This window comes from Capra hircus, unplaced genomic scaffold, assembly GCF_001704415.2.
Source record: "Capra hircus breed San Clemente unplaced genomic scaffold, ASM170441v1, whole genome shotgun sequence".
In the NCBI taxonomy this organism is placed as follows: Eukaryota; Metazoa; Chordata; class Mammalia; order Artiodactyla; family Bovidae; genus Capra; species Capra hircus.
In genome coordinates, this window is record NW_017189563.1 from 431,829 (window position 1) to 439,033 (window position 7,205).

The 7,205-nt window shown below is 36.5% G+C and overlaps 1 pseudogene; it reads right to left on the minus strand.

The window, feature by feature from the left end:
- Positions 1–1,140: 1,140 nt before the first annotated feature.
- LOC108634532 lies at positions 1,141–2,863 on the minus strand (annotated as a pseudogene).
- Between the last annotated feature and the right edge of the window lie 4,342 nt (positions 2,864–7,205).

Genomic DNA, 7,205 nt, shown 5'->3' on the forward strand with positions numbered 1-7,205 from the left:
GGATAGTAGTGCAGGTTACAGAATGTTTTTGAGTAATGTGTAGAGCATTTAATTGCTCATTACATTTCTTTATTGATAATTCAGTAAGCACTTAAAAGATGTCATATGCAGGTTCTATGTTTCAGCTGATGTGAAAGATACATAAACTAAAGAGGGTAGACCCAAAACACATTAAAGACCTGATATCTGTGCTCTCCTTCATAGGAAGGTAAACAAGTTCCTTCCAACCACAAGAAAAGTTGAGACAAAGTTGTGAAAAGCAGCTTTGCATGACGGAAAATAATTTGTGTGATTGATTGTAGCTTCAGAAGCACAATATAAGGGAAAAAATAATGAAATTTCAAAGGAATACAGATATCATGTCTTCCAAGAATTTTTAACCATGCTGATGTGTTGCAGTCACCACCAGGAATTTATTCTGTCTCTGTGGGACCAGATAAGCAACATCTAAACATGTATTTGGAATTATACAGTGGTATATTGGTGTCAAGAAATAAAAACATGCCTTAAGGACAGCAGACCAAAATGATCCTCTAGAATACCACTTGTAAAGTATATATCTTGTGCTGACCATGGGCCAGTCACTGGTTGTCATATTCTCTTTGTTTTCACAGTGATGGTATAATTGCGATCACCATTTTGGATGTGCTATAATATCTATATTTTCAAGGACGAAATGAATTTCAATAATGAAAACAATCTAGTGCCTAACTTTTTAAGACTCTAGCAGTAACTATTAGAATATAATATGTGAATGTACTAAACTTCTTACTGTGTATTTTCATTTTTCTAACTTTATCTGAATCTCTTCATCCATACCATCCTAATTGAGACAACCCTTCGTTTCAGCAAGGATGATTTCAGAAATCACTTTATATTAATTACCTATTTTCCTTTTGTTCTCATTTTCTTGCTTACAAATATTATATCATATTTCATTTACCTAGGATGCATAAAGAATATTTTCTTGAACTGAAAAGTTTATAAAACCTTGCAGTAAAAGAGTCAACGACTGAACTAAAGCCACATATTACTCCTCATTGTTTGAAAAGGGAAAATGAAACTATGAAAATGAACATGTAAATTTATTGTTCAAATACAAGAATTGTAGGTATTTGTTGACATCTCTAAACATTCATTTCAATCTTCTTTAGGCTCCATGGTCTGACATGTATTTGATAGGTCAGTTTTAATTAGCATGGTTTTCATATAATGATGATTGTTGATGAATTACTTGAAAGAGAGGCGGCAGATGTATAAGCTATTGTTGGCACTGAGAATCATGAGTTGCCTCTCATATGCAGGTCAGGGAAAGGACTGTCATGGGCTGACATAGCACTATGCCTAACTGGAAATTTAAAAGGTTCTACAATCAGTCAACAATAACTGCTCTGTAATGGAGATACGAAGTGGTTCTGAGAAGTAGATATAATTGGAGTAACAAAGTCCTCAACGTGGCCGTTCACTTAAGTATAGCTGCCATCTGAGTGTCAATTAAAAATGCTCAACTTAAAAAACAAAACAAACAAACAAACAAACAAAAACAGCAGGTTGATCTATCACAATCTGGTCTGTTTGTCTAACTGATATTACTGACGGGGTAGGTAAGTCACATGGAGATAGGGCACTTGTATTAGAGACTATCTGGCTGGTATGAGGCTTTTGTATGAAAGGCACTTAAATTTGTGGAGGCTGAATATGTGCTCTCTCCACTAGTTTCTGGAATAAATTCAGAGTTACAATCATCTTTGTTGACACTTGCTTTAACATGCTTCTTGTTATCTTGAACTAATGAAGATATTGGAGACACACTGTTAATCCCACGTTTCTTTGCATTCTTACTAAAAGTTGGGGACGGCCTCTTTTGAAATTTGGATTATAGTAGGTCTGAACTAAAATCAAAGGATTATTTAGTTTCTTTATAAAGCAAAGTAAAACTGGGAAACAAAGCTAAGTTATAAAAATGTATTACTTTAATGATGCCAATTAAATAGCATCAAATAAAACATCTCCATTAGTAGCTTTAACAGGTTATATGTAAGAAAGAATATACTCCTCAGCTAAAAATATGTTGTATATATAGAGTAAATATCATTTTAAGTAGCTTCAGAACTTGTATCTGGTTTCAAGTTGCCAGGAAAGTTTGTTAAACATCCAATATTTTAATCTCCAGCTGTTCTCAACTTCAAAAAACTACAACGTTTTCAACAATTTGTTATTTCAAGTTTCAATTCCGTTTTAGCTACATATGTGAACATGCTTTCTAAGTCACATGATTTAATCTTACATATTGCCAATAAGTTAAAATGTTGAAATACCTTACTCAAAAGAAAAATGTTGTTTTCTTCTTCCAGAAAGACAGGTAGTGAAGCAAATCTTTGAAAGTTTGTCACTTTTTACTGAATTCATAAAGGTTAAGCTATCGAATTAAACTTTCAATAATCTTGATTTCAAATATTCTGAAAGGTGTCATTCTTTCCAATACTGTTTTCTTAAAGAATTCTTCGCTGATCACTATACATGTGCCACTCTCATCTCACCAAATAGATTCAAACTGATCACTTTCAAATATATTCCAAAGTTTGTGTGGCAATGTGAATGAAAGACAATCATTAACCTCATCTATTTCAGAGACAGAATATGTGTCGTGTGGCCTTTTGATCACAACTTCCTCAGAAAAATCCTGAAAAGCTTATTCTTCAATCACAGATGTCAAAACCTAGTCCCCAGTAAGTGTATAATCATACAAAGAAGATCTAATTTAAGTTTCTGAACCAGTGGATTCATCTTTATTTGGCCCATGTTGAATTTCTGAAGAAATATGTACCAACTCAGAGAAATCATTCTTCAGATACTTTCTCATTGTTCTGATTTTACATACTGCAACTTCAACTGCTGCTTAGCTGTCCTGCAGAGAAAAACTCTCTAGACCATTACAGAGGTCCTCTAAGTAAAAAAGCGGTGACATTACAAAATCACTGGTCTCCTAGCAATCGAAGGTTAGCTGTGACATCACAGTCTCTTGTCTCCTAGCATTTGAAGGATAATGTTAACCAGTGTTTACCTAAGCATTAGCTTAAAATACAGACTGCTTACAGAAAGAGTAAACAAAACTATGAAGCATGCAAAATCTCATTCTTAAAGAATTTTTATGCACAAAAATCAAATCAATATATCTACTTGGTTTCTGAAATAAAAGTGATTTATCGCCCTATATACACACATTCTTAATATTCAGTACTGTTACCCAAGCAAATTTGGTCTACTGGCTTCTGTGCAAAAACATTTATGAACAGACTGTGGGTTTCAGTGAAAGCAATGTTTATCGTAGGACCGAATAAAGTGTCTTAGCAGCTGTTGCTTCAAAGACCGGAATCCCCAAAAACTTCCAGGGGAAGGATTTAAATGACACAGTGAAAGTGGGACATGTGGTGTATGATCCATATCGGGACATTCTACTAATGGCCTGTTACTTAGGACACTGGGAGTCCACATCACTAACTGTCTGGTTCCAACTTTTCTGTGGTCTATGTATTTAAATTTCTGCCTGGTTGGGGCTTTAGCATCACTAAAACTGTTCACTGGATATTGCTCACAATGTTAATGATGCCCCTTGAGGAGGTACTAAAGACCCTTGAATTTGCTTAATGGCTAAATCATTACTATTATCTACTGCTTGATAATTTTCCTTAGTTTCTGTCTTTCCTAGCTTCTCTGAATAAAACTACTTTTGAACGCAAGGAAGTCTACAATCTCCTACCTCTCTCTCTCTCTCGGTTTCATACTTTCAATCTTAAGAAGGGACTGGTTAGCACAAGAAAGGAAATGAAGTGTTGGAAGTACAGCTCGATCACAAATGTGACAGAAAATCTCAGTTGTAGGTACAATTTCTTTATCAACTTTGAGTCAGCAATAACTTTGGCCATTTCCTCTTAAGATGGAGCAAGGAGTTGGAAATAATTCTGAAATCTAAGCTTGATATCACTATTTTCAATTTATGAAAACCTATCTCTCTATTTTATATAAGATATTTGTAAATCTATATACATAAATTTATATATAGGTATGTAAAATTCTGAGAGAGATGGGAATACCAGACCACCAGACCTATCCCTTGAGAAATCTGTATGCGGGTCAGGAAGCAGCAGTTAGAACTAGACATGGAACAACACACTGGTTCCAAATAGGAAAAGGAGTACATTAAGGCTGCATGTTGTCACCTTATTTATTTAACTTATATGCAGAGTACATCATGAGAAACACTGGACTGGAAGAAACAGAAGCTGGAATCAAGATTGCTGGCAGAAATATCAGTAACCTCAGATATGTAGATGACACCACCCTTATGGTAGAAAGTGAAGAGGAGCTAAAAAGCCTCTGATGAAAGTGAATGAAGAAGGTGAAAAAGTTGGCATAAACCTCAACATACAGAAAACGAAGATCATGGTATCTGGTCCCATCATTTCATGGGAAATAGATGGGGAAACAGTGGAAACAGTGTCAGACTTTTTTTTTTTTTTTTTTTTGCAGGGGAGTGGCTCCAAAATCACTGCAGATGGTGATTGCAGCCATGAAATTAAAAGACGCTTACTCCTTGGAAGAAAGTTATGACCAACCTTGATAGCATATTCAAAATCAGAGACATTACTTTGCTGACTAAGTTCCTTCTAGTCAAGGCTATGTTTTTTCCTGTGGTCATGTATGGATGTGAGTGTTGGACTGTGAAGAAGGCTGAGCGCCGAAGAATTGATGCTTTTGAACTGTGGTGTTGGAGAAGACTCTTGAGATTCCCTTGGACTGCAAGGAGATCCAACCAGTCCATTCTGAAGGAGATCAGTCCTGGGATTTCTTTGGAAGGAATGATGCTAATGTTCAAACTGAAGTACTTTGGCCACATCATGCAAAGGGTTGACTCATTGGAAAATACTTTGATGCTGGGAGGTATTATGGGCAGAAGGAGAAGACGATGACATAGGATGAGATGGCTGGATGGCATCACCAATTTGATGCACGTGAGTTTGAGTGAACTCCAGGAGTTGGTGATGGACAGTGAGGCCTGGCATGCTGCGATTCATGGGATCGCAAAGAGTCAAACACAACTGAGTGAATGAACTGAACTAAACTGCTATACACACACACACACACACACACACCACACACACACGTGTATATATATACACACAACTACATACCTATTTTTGAGATTAATTGAACAAACATTTGAAAATTGGTAGATATTTATTAAAAGGAGAGAGGTCAGTGATATAAAACTGTCCTCATATTTTACATGCAGCCAAGAAAACATATTTTAAAGTATTTCCACTTACATATATTTAACAACTAAGGAGATTTTGAATCATTCTACCCTTGTGTTTTGTTTCCATTTTTATTATACCTAAGAGGATTTAAAAGCCATTGCACTTTTTTATACACACACTCATGCACACACAGTTGTATATATGTATATCTGTCCTAACATAATTTTAGGCAACTTTATTTAGGTGGTCAAACTCATTGCTTGCTCCCAAGATCTTAAATAAACTGTTTGAGAACCCCTATATTACTTAATAGCTTTTTGGCTGAATCACTGAGATCCTGTAACTGAAAAGCTCTCCTTTAATCTAGCTCATCTTCCAGTATTTTTCTATAACAAGAGACAGGGCTCATACATATGAGGAAAACCTGAAACCATAAAATCAAAACTCTCATCTACTTAGAGATATTGTTCAAGGAACGCTGTTGCTCTCCTCACGTTGGACACAATTTTATTTTCTTCATTTTAATATAATATATTTATTTAAATTGCAGTCTAACTGGTTTAAAATATTGTATTGGTTTTGTCATACATCAGCATGAATCTGCCATGGGTGTACACATGTTCCCCATCCTGAACCCCCCTTCCACCTCCCTCCTCATACCATCCCTCTGGTTATTCCAGTGCACCAGACCCAAACATCCTGTATCATGCATCAAATGCGGACTAGCAATTCATTTGATATATGATAGTATACATGTTTCAATGCCATTCTTTCAAATCATCCCAACCTCGCCCTCTCCCACAGAGTCCAAAAGACTGTTCTATACTTCTGTGTCACTTTTGCTGTCTCACATGCAGGGTTATCATTACCATTTTCCTAAATTCCACATATATGTGTTAGTTCACTCTATTAGTACATTTCTTTCTGGCTAACTTCACTCTGTATAACAAGCTTCAGTTTCATCCGCATCACTAGAACTTATTGAAATACATTATTTTTAATGTCTGAGTAATACTCCATTGTGTATCTGTACCACAGCTTTCTTATCAATTCTGTTGATGGGCATCTAGGTTGCTTCCATGTCCTAGCTATTAGAAACAGTGCTGTGATAAATATTGGGGTACATATGTGTCTTTCAATTTTGGTTTCCTCAGTGCGTATGGCCAGCAGTGGGATTGCTGGGTCTATTTGCAGTTCTATTTACAAGTTTTTTTTTTTTTTAAGGGATCTCCACAGTGTTCTCCAAAATGGCTGTACTAGGTTGCAGTGTTAAGAATATTTTCTTTTCTCCACATCCTCTCCAGGATTTCTTACTTGTAGACGTTAGGAGAGCAGCCATTCTGACTCGCAAGAAATGGTGCCTCATTGTGGTTATGATTTGCATTCTCTGATAGTGAGTGATGTTGAGCATCTTTTCATGTGTGTTTTAGACATTTGTATGTTTTCTTTGGGGACTGTTGGTTTAGTCCTTTGGACCTTTTTTCCATTGGACCATTAATTCTCCTGGAATTGAGCTTCAGAAGTTGCTTGCATATTTTTTGAGATTAATTCTTTGTCAGTTGCTTCACTTCAGTTCAGTCGCTCAGTTATATCTGACTATTTGCGACCCCATTGATTGCAGCACACCACCCCTCACTGTCCATCACCAACTCCTGGAGTTCACTCAAAGTCACCTGCATCCTGTTGGTGATATCATCCAGCAATCTCATCCTCTGTCATTCCCTTCTCCTTCTGCCCCCAATACCTCCCAGCATCAGAGTTTTCCAATGACTCAACTCTTTGCATGAGGTGGGAAAAGTACTGGAGTTTCAGCTTCAGCATCATTCCTTGCAAAGAAACCCCATTGCTGATTTTCTTTAGAATGGATTGGTTGGATCTCCCTGCAGTCCCAGGGACTCTCAAGAGTCTTCTCCAAACCACAGTTCAAAAGCATCTATTCCTTGATGC